The following is a 21,459-nucleotide window of genomic DNA, read 5'->3' on the forward strand; positions in this document are numbered from 1 at the left end:
GGGAGCCCACGCCAATTTTTTCCGCCATTTAACCCTTTATTTCAGCAGCTACAGCGCTGAAATTTTGCACATACACACTACTAACATTAGTAGTGTGGAATATGCAAAAAAAAAGGGGATATGAGATGGTTTACTGTATGTAAACCACGTCTCATATCCTGTCGGGTTTGTGCAGGAGAAATGAAAAGCCGGCAATTGAATTACCGACTTTTCACTAACAGCGCTGCGTATTTCTCGCAAGTCACACTGCTGGTCCGTGTGGAATCCGTATTTTTCTCGCCCCCATAGACTTTCATTGGCGTATTATTTGCGCAATACGCTGACAAACGCAGCATGCTGCGATTTTGTACGGCCGTAGAACGCCGTATAATACTGAACCGTAATATACGGCTAATAGGAGCAGCCCCATTGAGAAGCATTGTGCCGTATGTAATGCGAGTTTTACGTACGTAGTTTTTGCGCTCTTACGTACGTAAAACACGCATGTGTGACCCCAGCCTAAAACATATGGGTCTCTAAAATTGAAGATACATACCATTTCTTATAACAAACTTCTGAAATTGTTTCAATGTTCCAATAGTAAAAAAATATATATACAATTTTGGTATTACTATGAATGGACTGACCTGGAGAATTATGGTGCTAGTTTAGTTTACTTAATGAGTTCCATAAAAATGAAACATAAAAAATAATGGAGGAATTCCGTTTATTCACTGCATGTCTATACTGCACTGAGGGAAGGTGTGCGATTTAAATTTTCACTTGAGTAATAAAGAAAATTAGAATCAACTCTGCTGGCAGTCATCAGTGACACTGTCAACATACCAATATCCCATTGTACTCACCAAAACAATGGCTCTGCACTGTGATCATAACCTTTATCCTCCCTGCACCTTTTACAAACACCCAGAAGAGAAGGGGAGGAAAGATGTCAGACACATGTGAGCTGATCCTGCCCGTTTACTCTAGTTGTTTGACAAGCTAGTATTAGACTTAGTTTTGTCAGGATCACACTCAGTCGGAGCAGCCTTTGGAAGTGGGGAATCACCAGAAATAATACACAAGACACGTCTTGTATAGTGTATCACTGGGAAGTCTCTGAAGCACGCCTGCCTTCAAGGTGCTATCCCTTCTTTATATAGTTGTATCGGTAGGTTCAGTGGTTATACAAGTTTTGCATGTTTAAACAAAGAGACAAAACAGGAAAGAAAGAAAAAACAGTTTCGTGGGCGGCAGTTTCACAACAAACAGTACAAAGGCAATTCCACAGACAAGAAAAACAGGATTTCATACTATAGCTAAAATGTCCTTGAATGGACAGGTCAATATTTATCACAAATTCTTTTTAAAATGGTTCATTGAGGTAACCATTTTTGTTCTGCTCTTCACAATCCCCCCTTTGACATATTCCATTCAAAACCTTGTCATATAGACGATCATTTTAGTCATTCTTTTTGTGATATTACAACAAAAAAAAAAAAAACAAAACTTTATATTCTCGCATCCATTACACAAAATTTATTTGTGCATACCGAGATACCCTTGAGTACAACCTTGAATAATACATATATAATTACAATAACCATAACTGTATGTATTAGGCTTTGCATAATCCCGGTAACCCACCCACCGATCCCTCTGAACCAATTGGCCGGGTTAAGAAAAGAAAAGGTATCTGACCACCAACTATCCTTATTTTGGTCATTGTCTTTGTCATACTGATCCCTGAGTCGTTGTACATCTTCTAATTTAAATCTCATACTCATAGTACTATTTGGGTCTATATAATGACAGCAGGTGGGTCCGATGATTTGACACATACCCCCTTGTGAGGCAGTTAGGTAATCCAATACCAGGGTATGTTGGTTAGTGATTATTATAAGCTGATTCTGTACAGCTATACTAGTATTTAATATGTCCAATATATCCCAAATCTGATCATCTAGATAATCCATGGCTCTAACTAATTTATCCCACATCTGTGTTAACATAGGATAAATAAAAATGGTACTAGCAATTTTGTTGGGAATTCCCATTTGTACTATATGCGGCCTCCCCGAGGGACGTGGTGAGTTATCTGCAGCTCTTTTATACAATGTGTGCTTGGGCACGGCTTGCATATTCACTTGTTTATTTGAAATTATGAAAGTAGCCGGGGTTAGGCGTCCTAATGTACAAGTACCCTTTATACCTACGGGAAGCCATTTATATGCTCCTTCTCCGCATATCCAAAATGTACCCTCAGGCAGATCCCACAAAGCTGAGTGCTGCAATACCAATCTGTGAGCCAAATCCACAAAACTAGATACATTCTGAAGCATACACCAAGAGGGTTTTTGTCCCAAGGGGCTACAGTACCCGGCTGCGGGATTCCCACATACATGCATTCCGTTGACATACTCATTGGATTCATTACAAACCAGGTTCCCCGGCTTACTTGTACAACTGTTTGCATCACCTTGGGGGAACAACTCGGAATGTTCCCATTTTCTATTATGTATGTATCTTTCCAATACTGTAGGTTTGAAAGCATCAGAGGAAGGGATGGTTGTACTGAAACTGAGCTGTAGATTTTCAGTGGGGACCTGTCCTAAATCAGTTAATCCAGTCTTATTCCTAGGTACCCATTTTCCTCCCTTGAATGCTAAATATTGTAAGTTGCCTATTTTTCCTGTAAGATTGCCCTGCCACCAAGGAAATTCTACCCATCCCACAACTGGTATGGCGATTGTAGTATTCCATAGTCTAGTATTGCCAGTTTGGTTGTTGGCCAGGTTGTCTGAACAATTAGGCCAAGCGAATATTTCTTCAGCTGACACGGGAACTGCTAGAAAAGGTATACTTGTGGCCGATACTGGTGAATGGGTACAGATCCAACAATCTGCCAGGGGTTGCGTATTATTTAACAAGTCATGCACTAATTTTCTATGATGTTGTACGAATCTATTGTTCAAAGGGGCTAGAGAATTCAGTCTTTCCCATGCCTCCGTTGAGGTTAACATTATTAACATCAATATCATGAGTCTTATACTGCTTTTTTGCAATGGCTTGCATGTATCCATGATGCCTTTCCTTCAAGCTTGACTGCTGTCGGAGTTGTTAACAGGACTTGGAAAGGTCCGTCAAACCTCGGTTCCAGAGTCTTTCTGGTGTGTCTTTTCATGTAGACTTGATCACCAGGTTCCAACTTGTGGCCTCCTTCGAGATTTTCTGGATCTGGAAGGGAAGCAAAAACTTGCGAATGCACTTTAGTTAAACGTTTTTGTAATTCTTGTACATAAGCAGTTAAAGTCTCAGTATTCAACATCAGTTGTTGTGGAAAATAACAACCCAAATTTGTTGCTCTACCAAAAAGAATCTCATGTGGTGACAGCTTAGCCTTCCCCCTTGGGGCGTTTCGGATGGAATACAGGGCAAGTGGTAGACACTCGGTCCAAGGCTTTCCTGTTTCTGCCATGGCCTTCTGGATTTTTAATTTTATTGTTCCATTTAATCTTTCCACTTTACCTGAACTCTGTGGGTGATACAGAGTGTGAAACTGGTTTTCTACTCCCAACATTTTCATAACATTCTGGAATATTTCCCCAGTAAAATGGGTACCCCTATCTGACTCGATCACCTCAGGCATGCCGTAACGGGGTATCAGTTCATGTGCTATTTTAATGGCAGTAGTTTTTGCTGAGGCTTTACGAACTGGATAAGCCTCTGGCCACCCTGAGAACATGTCCACACACACAAGCACATATTCGTATCCATTGTACCTAGGAAGCTGGATGTAGTCGATCTGGAGTCTTTGAAAGGGATACAGTGGTCTTACATGATGCTTTGTTGGGGTTTTAATGGTCTGACCTGGATTGTGTGCCAGGCATATAGCGCATGCAGCACACATGTTCCGAGCAAAATTACCAAAGCCTGGAGCCAACCACCTTTCTTTTACCTTGAGCGTCATACCATTTGCCGACACATGCGTGGGTAGGTGGAGGTCACTTGCCACTGCGGGGTACCAGGCTCTGGGTAAACACAACAAAGTTCCTTTTTTCCATAATCCTTGCTGATCTTCTGCCCCTTTTTTCTGCCACTGCCCTCGTTCTTCGTCGTCTACCTGTTTCTGAGCTTCCTTCAATCTCTCCTCATCATCTTCAGAGCTATCTAGTGTGTGGGCATGATGTAAGGGTTTACGTGCTGCCTGTTTTGCTGCCTTGTCGGCTTTATCGTTACCCCTGGCTTCCTCGGTGTCGAGTCTCACATGTGCAGCTACCTTTATCACCGCTATTTCTTTAGTTTCTTGTGCTGCCTCCAGAATCTGTCTAATGAGGGAGGCATGTTTAACAGGTTGGCCTGAAGCAGTCATATAACCTCTGGCTCTCCATATTACGCCAAAATCGAAAATAATGCCATGTGCATATCTAGAATCAGTGTATATGTTTGCTGTCTGATCTTTGGCTATTTTTAGAGCTTCAACCAATGCCGTAAGTTCTGCTTCTTGTGCAGACTGATTAGCAGGGAGAGGTTCTGCTTTCAGCACTTCATGCTGAGTTACTACCGCATAACCTGTATGAAATTGTCCATTCATATCTGCATATCTACTGCCATCTATGAAAAGTTCAAATGTAGCATTACAGAGTGGCTTGTCACGTACATTACATAAGCCCTGAGTCTCTTGTTCCATTAATTGTACACAATCATGCATTGACTTTGATGGGTCAAAGGAGTTGGAGAGTGCAGTTTCCTCAGGTATGGTACCCCCCTCAGACTCTAAAGGGAGCAAAGACGCGAGATTAAGAGTCTGAATCCTGGCAAAGGAAATGTTGGGCGGCAGTAGTAGGGAACATTGGAGACGGAGGTGTCTGGCCATTGAAATATGTTTAGGTTGGACCTGGTTAAGAATGCCATGTACATCATGAGTGGTCTGAACTAGAAGTGGGTGATCAAGAACAATCTCAGAAGCTTTATCTAATAACAGTGAAATTGCGGCTACTACTCTTACACAAGAAGGTGCGGCTCTAGCTACAGGGTCCAGATGAGCTGATATGTATGCCACCGGTCTCTGTTTGTTTCCATGTTTTTGTGTGAGCACCCCTGTAGCATGTGAGGATATCTCAGCTGCCATCAATTGAAAAGGTTTAGTGTAGTCTGGGAGTCCCAAAGCCGGAGCTGATACCAGTGCTGTTTTCAAAGAGGAAAATGACTGTTTAGCCTCTTCACTGAGTGAATATGGTGTGTTGGCAATACAGTCATATAAAGGCTGCATGAGTTGACTTGCATGTATGATCCACTGTCTACAGTGTGAAACAATACCTAGGAAAGCACGCAGCTGTTTGTGATTCCTGGGTTCAAGCATGTTACGTATGGCTTCCGTACGTTGAGGTGTGAGGTGTCTGATGCCCTGTGATATGCAGTGACCTAAAAACACGACTGTTTGTTGACAAGCCTGGAGTTTCTGTCTATTTACTTTACAGCCTTCTTGCGCTAGGAAAATTAAGAAATTAACAGTTGAGGTAACTGCCGTCTGCTCATCAGGGCAACAAATAAGTAAATCATCTACATACTGTAGAATGACTACTCCTGGTTCTGGGATGAAATTTTTTAGCACGGTCTGCATTGCTTCAGAGTACAAAGTTGGTGAGTGTACCATACCTTGTGGCAATCTTGTCCATGCTAATTGTTTACCCTTGAATGTAAAGGCAAACAAATGCCAACAGTTCTTATGTAGTGGCACAGAAAAAAATGCGTTTGATAAGTCAATTACCGTAAAATATGCAGCAGTGCTGGGAATTTGAGACAGTAAGGTATGAGGATTCGGTACCACAGGGGTGACCGGTGCCAAAACCTTATTGATTTCCCGTAAGTCGTGCACCATGCGATATTTCACCATAGTTTCTTTGGAGGACACTTTCTTTTTAACAGGATATAAGGGTGTATTGGCGGGTGACCTGATTTCTACCAAAACACCTTGTAACTAGTGTTGAGCGATACCGTCCGATACTTGAAAGTATCGGTATCGGAAAGTATCGGCCGATACCGGCAAAGTATCGGATCCAATCCGATACCGATACCCGATACCAATACAAGTCAATGGGACTCAAGTATCGGACGGTATTCCTGATGGTTCTCAGGGTCTGAAGGAGAGGAAACTCTCCTTCAGGCCCTGGGATCCATATTAATGTGTAAAAGAAAGAATTAAAATAAAAAATATTGCTATACTCACCTCTCCGACGCAGCCTGCACCTTACCGAGGGAAGCAGTAGCATTCTTTGTTTAAAATTTGCGCTTTTCTTTCCTTACGTGAAGTCCCAGCTTGTGATTGGTCGCATGCCGCCCATGTGGCCGGGACGCAACCAATCACAGCAAGCCGTGACGTAATTTCAGGTCATTCAGTATTTTAAAATTACGCTCCGGCTTTGTGATTGGTTGCGTCGCAGTCACATGGGCGACGCAACCAATCACAGCAAGCCGTGACGTAATTTCAGGTCCTTAAGGATTTTAAACTTACGTCCCGGCTTTGTGATTGGTTGCGTCGCAGTCACATGGGCGCCGCAACCAATCACAAGCCGTGACGTCACGGGAGGCTGGACACGCGCGCATTTTAAAATGGGCGCGTGTCCAGCCTCCCGTGACGTCCCGGCTTGTGATTGGTTGTGGCGCGGTCAACCAATCACAAGCCGGGAGGCTGGACACGCGCGCATTTTAAAATGGGCGCGTGTCCAGCCTCCCGTGACGTCCCGGCTTGTGATTGGTTGCGGCGCGGTCAACCAATCACAAGCCGGGAGGCTGGACACGCGCGCATTTTAAAATGGGCGCGTGTCCAGCCTCCCGTGACGTCCCGGCTTGTGATTGGTTGCGGCGCGGTCAACCAATCACAAGCCGGGAGGCTGGACACGCGCGCATTTTAAAATGGGCGCGTGTCCAGCCTCCCGTGATGTCCCGGCTTGTGATTGGTTGCGGCGCGGTCAACCAATCACAAGCCGGGAGGCTGGACACGCGCGCATTTTAAAAATTTTAAAATGCGCGCGTGTCCAGCCTCCCGGCTTGTGATTGGTTGACCGCGCCACAACCAATCACAAGCCGGGACGTCACGGGAGGCTGGACACGCGCCCATTTTAAAATGCGCGCGTGTCCAGCCTCCCGTGACGTCACGGCTTGTGATTGGTTGCGGCGCCCATGTGACTGCGACGCAACCAATCACAAAGCCGGGACGTAAGTTTAAAATCCTTAAGGACCTGAAATTACGTCACGGCTTGCTGTGATTGGTTGCGTCGCCCATGTGACTGCGACGCAACCAATCACAAAGCCGGAGCGTAATTTTAAAATACTGAATGACCTGAAATTACGTCACGGCTTGCTGTGATTGGTTGCGTCGCCGCCACATGGGCGGCATGCGACCAATCACAAGCCGGGACTTCAATTAAGGAAAGAAAAGCGCGAATTTTAAACAAAGAACGCTGCCGCTTCCCTCGGTAAGGTGCAGGCTGCGTCGGAGAGGTGAGTATAGCAATATTTTTTATTTTAATTCTCTCTTTTACACATTTTTACATTAATGTTGTTTCGATACCGATACCCGATACCACAAAAGTATCGGATCTCGGTATCGGAATTCCGATACCCGCAAGTATCGGCCGATACCCGATACTTGCGGTATCGGAATGCTCAACACTACTTGTAACACATAATCCTGAATTTGTTGAGAAATCGCCTGTTCTTGCTGGGCGCTGATGGGGTATTGCCTGAGCTGAGGTAAAATGGTTCCCGGGGCAGTTTCTAACAGTATAGGAGCTACTGATAAAAATCCTACATCAGTGTCTCCTTTTGCCCATAGGCTGTCAGGAACCCGAGACAAGTCAATTTTTGCTTGTTGAGTGTAAATTTCGGGAAAATCCTCCATTGCCTGTATTCTAACATATGGTTCCAGAGTTTCTGCATCTTCAGGGATGGTCAGCATAACTGTGCCATCTTCTCTAAAATGGATGTTTGCATGCATTTTACTTAAGACATCAGTACCCAACAAGCAGGTAGGTGCACCTTTAGCAAATAAAAATTTGGATACAAAAGTTTTAGGGCCAAAGCTCACATTTAAAGGTTTTGTAAAGGGCAACGCCTGAATTTTACCATCATACCCTTCTGCATATGTAACCTTTGAGGATATATTGTCAGGATATGGTAAAAAGTCCTGATTTAAAATGGAGGATGTTGCTCCCGTATCTATCAGAAAAGGTACATTTTTACCCTCAACCTCAACTTGTATTATTGGTCTTCTAGAAGGAAGAGAGACCTGCATAACTTTCAGTCATTCTGAGCTGTCTGTTTGATCAGGCACTGGGTTATTTATCCTATTTTTGGGTACAAAGGTTCCTGAATCTATATCTGCTTTTCTCTTCCTACATTCCCTTTGGAAATGTCCTGGCTTCTTACAGTAATGACAAGTAAACTTTTGATTAGCAGAGCCAGTATTAGCCTGTGCAATTCTTACTGGCTTAGAATTTTCACTTAAGTCCATTTCTATCCCTACAGCTTTCTGTCTAGCCAGGTGTGGGTCTTCCAAGGTTCTCCAATCAGGGGTTGCGGCCTTAAGCTTTTCCTTCACTTTTGGAGACAATCCATCTATAAAGGTTTTTGTAACTAACCTCATCATTCCTGGAGCGGTTAGATCCATGCCTTCATCTCTGAAATTATTTTCTACACTTAGATAATATTCGTCTACTGATTGTCCAGATTTCTGAGCCACCACTCCCGTTGTTCCTCTCTGCCTCTGTCTCTCCCTCATGAAAACCATTAAGTGATCTACAAATTGCATACCTGATTCTATCGTTTGTAAGGCACCATCTCCTGCTTGGGGCCTATGTACCTGTAGATTTGCTAATAGCTCCTGGAAGAGTCCAGGAGTCATTTTCATTCTACATAATTCTTCTCCATCTGCCCAAACTCCTGCGTGAGTCTGCATAATTTGCTGTATATATTGTGCAAATCTAACTGGACACTGGGTGGGATCTGGTGCGTTATGCAAGAGAGACATGCCTTCAGCGGGGGACCAAGGGAAATATTGTCGAGTTTGGTGGTATCTAGTTCCCATTACTCCGTCAGCACCAGGTTCCCTAAAGGGTCTTGGTACTACCCTAACAGGGGCAAGTACAGCGCCATGTCTAGGTGTACCACAGGCTAGGCAATCATTTCTCCAGTCTGGATTTTGTTGTCCACAGTGCGGACATACCCATCCTCCTGGTCCGGCTAAACTTTGAGGTGGTGTTTGGAGAAAAGATGGGGCATGTGGGTTAAGGTATGGGGGTGGGGTATTTTTAGATTCCACATTTTGTTTTTCTCCACAGCCTGCGGGTCTAATACACCACTTTTTACTCTGTTGATTATATGTCCATCCCTCATTTTCTGCTACCCTAGAGACATCAATCAATGCTTGGATCTGATCTATCCATTTCTTGTCTCTGATTATGCCTTTTTTTCTTTCCTGAATTCCTTCCCATAGTTTTCTACTAAAAGCTTCTGCCCTAGTAACTCCAAACTTACTAAAAATCTTTCTCAGCCCCTTAGTGGCATCTTCACCACTTCTCTCCTTTATGATAGTATAGATATCTAATTCTTCTGGTTCCGACTTTGTTTGCTTATTCCCCATTTTCCTATCCTGAGCTTTCTTGCCCTAGGTGGCGTTTGGGTATGAGAATACCTCGTTACCTTCTTCCTAAGGAGCTAGGATGTCTTTTCTTGCCCTAGGTGGCGTTTGGGTATGAGAATACCTCGTTACCTTCTTCCTAAGGAGCTAGGATGTTTAAACTGTGTTGATGTAAGAAAATCCTGATTCCTACACCTATAGCAAACACAAATGCAACCAGACAGAAAAAGAAAAAGAACATACAACGTATCTTGTCCCAGGCTAATTTATCTGTCCTGGGCTCATACTATCATACACAACGTATTCTTGTCCCAGGCTAATTTATCTGTCCTGGGCTCATACTATCATACACTTATCCGTCACCAGGTTTTTGTCAAAGACAGGGTCAGAGATTGAACCATAGGCGCGGAGGTCTCCCCGAAAGGACGCAACCACGTTGCCCAGTGGGACAGTCACTTCTTCTGTTTCAACACCCTGGGCGGCTTATAGGGCTATTCCCAACTTCCACACACCTTCTATTCACATTCACTCTCATTCAATGCCGTACTCCGTGAGGTGATCAATTCCTAAATAGTTCAAGAACCCGAGCTATAGGTATCCTCCTCTACTAGAACTACCCGCTAAAGAACACGACACAGAAAATCTTACGGACAGTGCAGGGCAGATATAAGAGATCTAACAGTGTCTCTTACCTGGCCAGGTTTTTGTTCATCTGCCGTCCATTATCCCAGATTCTCTTTTCATTCGTATTCTGCCGGTGTTCTTGAAGGAATACACAGACCTCGGGTCCCTGTTCAGGCGCCAGGAAATGTCAGGATCACACTCAGTCGGAGCAGCCTTTGGAAGTGGGGAATCACCAGAAATAATACACAAGACACGTCTTGTATAGTGTATCACTGGGAAGTCTCTGAAGCACGCCTGCCTTCAAGGTGCTATCCCTTCTTTATATAGTTGTATCGGTAGGTTCAGTGGTTATACAAGTTTTGCATGTTTAAACAAAGAGACAAAACAGGAAAGAAAGAAAAAACAGTTTCGTGGGCGGCAGTTTCACAACAAACAGTACAAAGGCAATTCCACAGACAAGAAAAACAGGATTTCATACTATAGCTAAAATGTCCTTGAATGGACAGGTCAATATTTATCACAAATTCTTTTTAAAATGGTTCATTGAGGTAACCATTTTTGTTCTGCTCTTCACAGTTTTCATATCAAATGTGAACAGCTGCTCCCACTAGTGTTTAAATGTTGATGTCATTTTTTTAGCATTTCCATATTCAATACCATATTTTTTATATTAAAACATTAATGCTTTCAATTTTTACAATTGTTCTACATTTTTATGACACATTCCCTTTAAGAAATCTAGCTAAATGCTTTTTAACATTTACTCTGCATCCAAAGAAAGCATCACTGCAGGTGTTGCAATTCCTCCCCTCAGCATGTCATGGGCACAGTGAGTGATAGCATAGAAATCCAATCAGATGAAGGAGTGTCCTGAGCTGTCACTGTGTTGAATGACAGCTCTGTCATCCAATTGATTGCAAGGGTGTGCTGAGCTGTTGGTACTTTGACAGCTCTGCAGTCCAATCATAGAATCAAAGGTGCTGGGCTTTTTGCAGGAGCTCCCTGTTTCTAATTCATTCCTTGCTACTTAGCTGAGCTCTCATCTTAGATCTCTGCCAATCACAGCATTCGCTGAATGGTGCTGTTTGCCTGGTATTCTATGCTCTGCTTATTGATCTATTGCTGCCTGACTTTGGAGTTAGTTCTGACTATACGCTTACTCAACCCCTTTGCACTGATCTGCTATTCACATGGTATTTTGTGGTATTTTGACTTTGGACTGTGACCTGACTTTGCTTTTATCTTTACCCTTTACCCTTTTGCTTATTACATGTTCTCTTGGTATCTCATCCCGGAATGTTTGATTACCATGTCTCACGGCTTGTAACTAGAGTTACAACAAGTATCTGATGCTGCTCTATAATTCTGGTAAGGTTATTCTGTTGCCATCTGGAGCTAGTCTATCTGGGACAAAGCCCATTAATGCTTACTGAATCAGTAAGACATTAAGAAATCGATCAAAAGGTAGTATTACACAAATATATAGTCATGGCCAAAAGTGTTGGCACCCTTGAAATTGTTCCAGAAAATGAAGCATTTAACTTGTGTCATAATTTTCGTTTTTTGGAATGTTGGGCTGTGTGAGGGCTTATTTGTTGCTTGCTGAGCACACTATTTTAGTGTGGATATGATATTTTGAATATGTCTAAAAATGAACCATACGGCGCTGCTTGGTTGCTCCAGGTGAATAAGCTCCACTAAAGGAGTTATCTACAGCATCATGTGCCCTTGCAAGAAATTATACATAGGTCGTACTATTCGCCCTATGAAGGTAAGGATTAGAGAACATTTGTGCAACATTAGTAAAAAATTCTTGGAACACCCTTTATCTCAACACTTTGCCAAATATCACGGGGGTTCACTTGAGGACATCTTAGTCACTGGACTGAAAATAGTGAAAAAAGACTGGAGGGGTGGCAACTTTATTCACCAAATGTCAAGAGAAGAAATGAGGTACATATTTGAACTGAATACTTTGGCACCCCACGGTCTAAATACGGAGATAGAACTGTTTGCTGTTATCCAATGAGCAAATTTTAAATGGACAAAAAAAAAAGGCGGCACGCTATATAAAGCACACATCTTGCACAAAGCACCATCCCTGATGAAGGAGTCAGTGACTCAGAAACGCGTAGGATTAGTTGGTCCTGTGTGCTACTCGTAGCTCCGCAGCTCAGCAGTTTTGCAGCTGGTCACGTGTACATATCACGTGACTGTGACGTCACACAAGGTCCTGCACCTTGTCGGCTTCAGCTCTATACACGCGGCCGCCACTGCCTGTGCACGGCAGTTACCAGGCTCTGGGAGAGTACGCTAGTCACCGGCCGGGACAGCGTCTCCTATACTACTATTTTGCTCTGCAACATATTGGATATTTTTGGAACAGAGATTCAGACAAGGCTTCAGATACCAACCTTTCAGCGCATGAGTGAAGGACCTTTCTGCATGTCAGCACTAGGACACAGATCTCCTTTTCTTTGATATTAAGGTAAATACATCTTGTTAATCACAGTCCTGTATGGGGAACCTTGTTTTATGACATTTCCCTGTATTTTAACTATTTTAACTATTTATGGCTCCATATAGGTGAACTTAGCGCAAATATCACATATTGTTTTCTTTGATATGATATTTTGATTGCCTCTTATTGCATTTTACTGCAATATTGAGGCAGCCAAAAATCGATAATTCTGGCCTTTCAATTCGTTTTTTCCTTTTCGCCATTAATTGATCGGAATAATTTATTTTATATTTCAATAGATTGGACTTTTACAAACACAACGATAGCAAATTTGTGTATTTTTGGTTATTTTCTTTAAGGCAAAATGAGGTGTTTTGAATTTTTATGTTTTTATTTATTTTTTCCGATTTTTAAAAACTTTCACACATTTTACCGTTAGTCAACTTAAGGGATATGAAGTTGAGATTGTCCAATCATGTGTGCCATGTATTGCAGAAATCATAACCTCCTATTAACTGAAGCCACGGACTTTCACAGGATGATCATAATGACAGGGGTCTTCAGCAGAACCCTGGAAGTCATAGCAAAACATCAGCCCCAACATCAGATCACTGATGGGCATGAGAAATGATGCACCGCCTTGCCAGTGAGTGTTAAATGCCACTGTCCGAGATTGACAGCGGGATTTATCAGGTTAACAGCCTTGAATGGAGCTCTGTGCAACCCTTGGCTGTTGGAGGCATATGATGGTTGATTATATCAGCTGACATATGTGGGGGAAAGATGTGAGCTAGGCGTCAAGCCCACATCAAAGGCAGGTACATAAGGAGAACCAAAGTTCCCTTGGTGTGTATTGAATCTGTGTTGAGCTCTGTAATGCAAACACAGCATTAATAATTACCTCATCCTTTCTTGCTAGGTGAAAAATTATAACTGGTGGTAGACACCATCCTAGACACCATCCCCCAGACTGCATAAGTTTCAGACTTTGTAGGCTACTTAAGTTATGTAAAAGGGGCTGAAAACATCCCCTTTGGAGGGCAGATGCCTGACTTGCGAAATTTTTTACACAGGTGGTGCAGACTGAAGAAGCCATGGATTTTTCACACAGGAAGAGCAAAGAATTGTCTCTGTTTGAGGAGAATATCAATAGCTACTGTATGTACTTTGCTAAATATAGTATCTATAGTTTTTTCACAAGCCGTCTAAAATGTATTCCATTTATTTGTGGAGACAAAACAGTTGTATAGATTTGTACATGAAGAAGTAATAGCTTCATGAAGAAGTAATAGGTTCTGAACTAGCATTGAAAAACATATCCCTTTTATGGGATCTGCAACAGGTTTTCTATTTCCAAAACGATTAAACAATTATAAAGGGTTTTTTTTTTTTTTATTAAGCCTTTTAAAGATGCTTTCTAAGGTAAACTGTGTAAAAAGCAAAGAAACAAGTGTTGTAAAAAAAATTGCCATATTTTGTGAGCTGTTTGAGGTTACCTCCAAAGACTATGTTTCACATCAGCAGTTCAGTCTATCACCAGAAAACACATAAGAGAGGTAGCCAGGGGTTTTGTGGCTGGCATGGATGTTCAGAGTAGGTGTTTTGGCAAAAACCTCACAGTAGAGAATTAGAAAATGAAGGCAAGGAGATGTATGGCAGTGTAAGGCCAGTGTAGGACCAGCCTTGACAGCAGCAGTAAGGTCTAGAACTATAAAACACAGTGAGCAGGAAGACAGAACATGAGAAACTGGTGGGGCTCTGCAATTGCAGTGGCAGGAGCAGAAACTGCACAGTACAAAAATTAGGACAGGCAAGCAGAGATCTACTCCCTAGTTGATTAGTTGATGTGTGCCAAGATGTACCTTGATTATTTTGTAACAGCTCATGTTACACACTGCAATAGAAATTTCCAAGCGTTCAAATCAAGCAACAGTCGCTCAATAAACTCATCCAGCTCTCCAGACACCAGCTCCTCACTCTCTAGGTCTATCTATCAAGTGCTAACAAAGACAAGGATCTGGCCAGAAGTCCTAGCTTTTATAGGAGAGAGGAGTGGCTAACCAAGCACAGCTGAATGCAGGGATTTCCACATGGCCGATTAACCTTTGTTCTGCTGAAAGAAAACAAACACATTTAATACACCGGAGAAGTGCTTCTTCTCAGCGGTGAAGCAGGAGCCATCAGACACTGCAGTCTTCTGGCACTGCTCTGTTGCAGTAACTCCATAACAATAACTTTTATTTCTATCGAAAAATAGTTAAAATGATCCCACACTACCACCACCACCACCGTATAGAATATACTGTTGAAAAGATAACCAGAGAGGTGCCTGTCCCTGCAATAAAAATCACTTTACCCTGCCTGACAGCAGAGGATGGCACCCTAGATCCTGCACAAAGGCACCCCCACTTGTCGGCGGCTCTCCCTGTTCACCCTAGTGACCTTATTGGGGTTAGGGGATAGGAAAAGAAAATAGATGGAAAAGGGTGTCAAGGGGAAATGGTTAGCACTATTAGAAATCTTGGCAATGGAGGCTGTCTACTTGGCCATGGCTACTTGGTACTGTACCAATCTATGCAATGGGGGTTGTCTACTTGGCCCTCTACTGCTCGGTCCTGTGTTGTACAGCCTGCCTGAACAGTGTGGGTTGACGCCCTAGATGCACAGATATGGTGCCCCCACTAACCGACGACCATCCCTTCCATCCCTGAATTGATAATTAATATCAAATCACCCTACTGTTATAGGGTTCCCAAGATAAAGAGATAGAACACACAGAGGAGAAGGGTTGCAAATAATAATAATGGACTTTAAAGTGCTTTGTGCCTTGCAAACAACAAAGAAAATGATTATTACGTTTGATCAATCGCCCTAAAGACAATTCACTCCAGGGGAGGCCTCACCCCAGATAGAAACCATAGTACTCCAGTGCTTAGTAATATAACATTTAACGTCCCTGTTACTCATATATCTAAGGACATTTTAAAGTGCTTGATACTCCCCTATATATTATATGGCACATAAATAGGACACCCAAAAGTGGCAGGGTAAACAAAAAAATCAATCAACACATATGGCCAAGCCAGGTGAACATAATATAAAATATACACATGATATTGGCAATAAGCCTTTTCCACCACTTAAATAAGATATAATACATCCACATTAACCCCTTTACCCCCAAGGGTTGTTTGCACGTTAATGACCGGGCCAATTTTTACAATTCTGACCACTGTCCCTTTATGAGGTTATAACTCTCGAACGCTTCAATGGATTCCGGTGACTCCGACAGTGATTTCTTGAGACATATTGTACTACATGATAGTCGTAAAATTTCTTTGATATTACCTGTGTTTATTTGTGAAAAAAACGGAAATTTGGCAAAAATTTCACAATTTTCCAAATTTGAATTTTTATGCCATTAAATCACAGAGATATGTCACACAAAATACTTAATAAGTAACATTTCCCACATATCTACTTTACATCAGCACATTTTTTTTTGTTACGGAGTTAAAAGGGTTAAAAGTTGACCAGCAATTTTTCATTTTTACAACACCATTTTTTTTTAGGGACCACATCTCATTTGAAGTCATTTTGAGGGGTCTATATGATAGAAAATAACCAAGTGTGACACCATTCTAAAAACTGCACCCCTCAAAGTGCTCAAAACCACAATCAAGAAGTTTATGAACCCTTCTTGTGTTTCACAGGAATTTTTGGAATGTTTAAATAAAAATGAACATTTCACTTTTTTTCACAAAAATTTTAACTCAGCTCCAATTTGTTTTATTTTACCAAGGGTAACAGGAGAAAATGGACCCCAAAAGTTGTTAGACAATTTGTTCTGAGTACGCCGATACCCCATATGTGGGGATAAACGACTGTATCGGCACCTGGCAGAGCTCAGAAGAGAAGAAGCACCATTTGACTTTTCAATGCATGATGTAAAATATATTGACCAGGAGATCTAGATGTAGTTTGATTGTTTGGTCGTCAAGGTTGTTAGTCCTTTAGCGTTACCCAGGGTGCACCACGTGGAGGCGGACTAACGTTACAATGCAAAATTGACTGGAATTGAGATGGGATGCCATGTTGAGTTTGGAGAGCCCCTGATGCACCTAAACATTGAAACCCCCGACATGTGACACCATTTTGGAACGTAGACCCCCTAAGGAACTTATATAGATGTGTGGTGAGCACTTTGACCTATTAAGTGATTTACAGAAGTGTATAATGCAGAGCCATAAAAATAAAAAATCATTTTTTTCACAAAAATGATCTTTTCGCCCCCAATTTTTTATTTTCCCAAGGGTAAGAGAAGAAATTGAACCCCAAAATTTGTTGTACAATTTGTCCTGGGTACGCTGATACCCCATATGTGGGGGTAAACCTCTGTTTGGGCGCATGGCAGAGCTCGGAAGTGAAGGAGCGCCATTTGACTTTTCAATGCAAAATTGACTGGAATTGAGATGGGACGCCATGTTGCGTTTGGAGAGCCCCTGATGTGCCTAAACAGTGGAAACCCCCCAATTATAACTGAAACCCTAATCCAAACACACCCCTAACCCTAATCCCTATGGTAACCCTAACCACACCCCTAACCCTGACACACCCCTTACCCTAATCCCAACCCTATTCCCAACCATAAATGTAATCCAAACCCTAACTTTAGCCCCAAACCTAACCCTAACTTTAGTCCCAACCCTAACTGTAGCCTTAACCCTAGCCCCAACCCTAACCCTAGCCCTAAGCCTAACCCTAGCCCTAACCCTAGCCCTAACCCTAACCCTAGCCCCAAGCCTAACCCTAACCCTAACCCTAGCCCTAACCCTAGCCCTCGCCCTAACCCTAGCCCTAACCCTAACCCTAGCCCTAACCCTAATCCTAACCCTATCCCTACCCCTACCCCTAGCCCTAATGGGAAAATGGAAATAAATACATCTATTAATTTTTTTTTATTTTTCCCTAACTAAGGAGGTGATGAAGGGGGGTTTGATTTACAACTTATAGTGGGTTTTCTAGCGGATTTTTATGATTGGCAGCCGTCTCACACTAAAAGACGCTTTTTATTGCAAAAAATATTTTTTGCGTTACCACATTTTGAGAGCTATAATTTTTCCATATTTTGGTCCACAGAGTCATGTGAGGTCTTGTTTTTTGCGGGACGAGTTGACTTTTTTTGGTAACATTTTCAGGCAGGTGACATTTTTTAATCGCTTTTTATTCCGATTTTTGTGAGGCAGAATGACCAAAAACCAGCTATTCATGAATTTCTTTTTGGGTGGGTGTTTATACCGTTCCGCGTTTGGTAAAATAGATAAAGCAGTTTTATTCTTCGGGTCAGTACGATTACAGCGATACCTCATTTACATTTTTTTTATGTTTTGGCGCTTTTATACGATAAAAACTATGTTATAGAAAAAATAATTTTTGCATCACTTTCTGGGGACTATAACTTTTTTATAATTTCGCTGATGATGCTGTATGGCAGCTCTTTTTTGGCAGGACAACATGACGTTTTCAGAGGTACCATGGTTATTTATATCTGTCTTTTTGATCGCGTGCTATTCCACTTTTTGTACGGTGGTATGATAATAAAGCTTTGTTTTTTTCCTCATTTTTTTACGGTGATCACTGAAGGGGTTAAATAGTAGGACAGTTTCATAGGTCGGGTCGTTATGGACGCGACGATACTAAATATGTGTACTTTTTATTTTTTTATATTTAGATAAAGAAATGTATTTATGGGAACAATATATATATATATATATATATATATATATATATATATATATATATATATATATATATATATATATATATATACGTATATATATATTTATTTATTTTTTTAAGGAATTTTATTTTTTATTTTTTTTACACATCAGAATATTTTTTATTTACACTATAACATTGCCCCAGGGGGGGCATCATGTTATAGTGTAAGATCGCTGATCTGACACTTTGTAGAGCACTGTGTCTGATCAGCGATCTGACTTACAGTGCTGCAGGCTTACCAGTGCCTGCACTGAGCAGGCGCTTGGTAAGCCACCTCCCTGCAGAACCCAGATGCAGCACCGCGGCCATTTTGGATATGGGGCCTGCAGGGAGAAGAAGGTAGGAGACCCTCGGAGCAACGCGATCACATCACGTTGCTCCGGGGGTCTCAGGGAAGCCCGCAGGGAGCCCCCTCCCTGCGCGATGCTTCCCTATACTGCCAGAACACTGCGATCATGTTTGGTCGCAGTGTGCCGGGGGTTAATGTGCCAGGGCGGTCCGTGACTGCTCCTGGCACATAGTGCCGGATGTCAGCTGCGATAGGCAGCTGACATCCGGCCGCGATCGGCCGCGCTCCCCCTGTGAGTGCGGCCGATCGCTATGACGTACTATCCCGTCGGTGGTCATACATGCCCACCCCACCTCGACGGGATAGTACGTCTAATGTCAGAAAGGGGTTAATAAGGCAGTATGCCTTTACACTCTTACACTCGACGCGTTTCCCATTAATTAGGTTCATCAGGAGTCAGTGTAAATAATCAGAACTTATCTGGCAAAAGATGTTGAAATAAATGGCAAACGGTCCATGTGGTTTTGGATCCAACAGGTCAGTCCCTAGCAGTGAAGTACCCAGACTTCCATCCCTCCTACCTCACATATCCTGATAAGATGCAGATGATGCTGGCACACGATTGATTCAAAATTTGCACCTAACAAGAAAGCATACCAGAAACTCCATTATCAGTCGCATATAGCCGGGCAGGGTGCAGTGCACATGACAGTAACCATGTAATGCACTCCAGATGCGTTCCACTGAGAGATGCTTTAGCGCATGACAATGAAAAAGTGTTTGTGTTCCAAGTGCATTTCCACCTGGAGAAGCTCAAAGCGTATGGCCGCACTTCCCCAACATATCACAGTGTGTGTGATCGGAACTATGCAATGTGCTCAAAATGCATCCCACCCGGAGTTGCTTGATATACACAACCGGGAGAGAAACTGTTTGTACTCCAAGTGCGTTCTACCTAGAGACGCTATCTGTGCATGCCTGGGATCAGAGGTGATCTATTACAGTACATAACGGTGTTTTCACACATAATAATATCTAATCATTTAAATAGGCTGGCAAAACAAATAAGTTGTCTGTCAGCATTTAATTTTTTCAAAATGATTATAAATGTTATTTCAAACAAAGTAGTGAGGGACCATATTAAATATGGGGCAATGATGGTGTTTGGAATAAAAAAAATTCCTATATTGGATCCCCAATGATATCAAGGTTACCAATAGCCCCCTATGTCCAAATAGGGGTGTGAAAACTAAAGGTTCCAAGATGGTATGTAAGATCATTTCTTCAATAGATCGCATATTGACAGATACAGTAACCATTTAATAATGGGTAAAGATAACATTATCAGGATCCTTTAGGATCGATAAAGATAGTCAGGTTTAGTATTCTTGCGGAGCCACAATTCAACAAGGACCAATCATTTTGAACAACCAACAAGCACAAAGGAGACCAGTCAGATAAAACAACCAAAATGTATTTGTTCACTGAGACCCTTTGGGACAACTGTCATGGTTCCCAATGGCAAGGGAACGTAAAAAACACATAAGTAACGAACGAGCTCTCGGGTGATGGAAACTCGAGTTGACCGTGAGCTAAATCTACCACACAACTAACAGTAGCCAGGGAGCATACCTACGGCTTCCTATATGCCACGCGCCAGCCGGAGGACTAACTACGCCTGGTAGAGGAAGAAACAGACCTGGCTTACCTCTAGGGAAATACCCCAAAAGATGATAGCAGCCCCCCACATGTAATAACGGTGAATTAAGAGGAAAAGACATACACAGTATGAAAGTAGATTTAGCAAAGAGAGGTCCACTTTCTAGATAGCAGAAGGATACAAAAGAGGACTTCACGGTCAACTGAAAACCCTTTCAAAAACCATCCTGAAATTACTTTAAGACTCCTGTGTCAACTCATGACACAGGAGTGGCAATTTCAGCCCGCAAGAGCTTCCAGCTACAGAGAATTACAAAAACTGCAAACTGGACAAAAGGTACAAAACAAAAGGACAAAGTCCACTTAGCTGATCAGCAGACTAGTAGCAGGAACATGCAACCGAAGGCTCTGGTTACAATGATGACCGGCAAGGAAATGACTGGAGAGCAAGGCTAAATAGGAAACTCCCAAACACTGATGGAAGCAGGTGAACAGAAGAAGCAAAGTGCAAACAAGTCACCAGTACCACCAGCAACCACCAGGGGAGCCCAAAAAGCGGATACACAACAGACAACAGTGTCCAATCTATGGACCCATCTTAGTTCTTTTTGTAATATCTTTTTGTCCCAGTCTCCCCTCCTAATGGAAGGAGTAATGACCTCAATCACACAGAAGCAAAAAGATCCCAAATCACCTTGATGTGACGAATATTTCTCGATATCGGTGTTTCTCTGGCATGTCTTATATCTCCAATATGTTCACCAATACGTCTCCTAAATTCTCTTTTTGTCTTAAGGTACCTTCACACTAAGCGACTTTGCAGCGAGAACGATGACGATCCGTGACGTTGCAGCGTCCTGGATAGCGATCTCGTTGTGTTTGACACGCAGCAGCGATCTGGATTCCGCTGTGATATCGCTGGTCGGAGCTAGAAGTCCAGAACTTTATTTCATCGCTGATCACCCGCTGTCATCGCTGGATCAGTGTGTGTGAAACCGATCCAGCGATGTGTTCACTTGTAACCAG

Source organism: Ranitomeya variabilis, chromosome 5, assembly GCF_051348905.1.
Source record: "Ranitomeya variabilis isolate aRanVar5 chromosome 5, aRanVar5.hap1, whole genome shotgun sequence".
NCBI lineage: Eukaryota > Metazoa > Chordata > Amphibia > Anura > Dendrobatidae > Ranitomeya > Ranitomeya variabilis.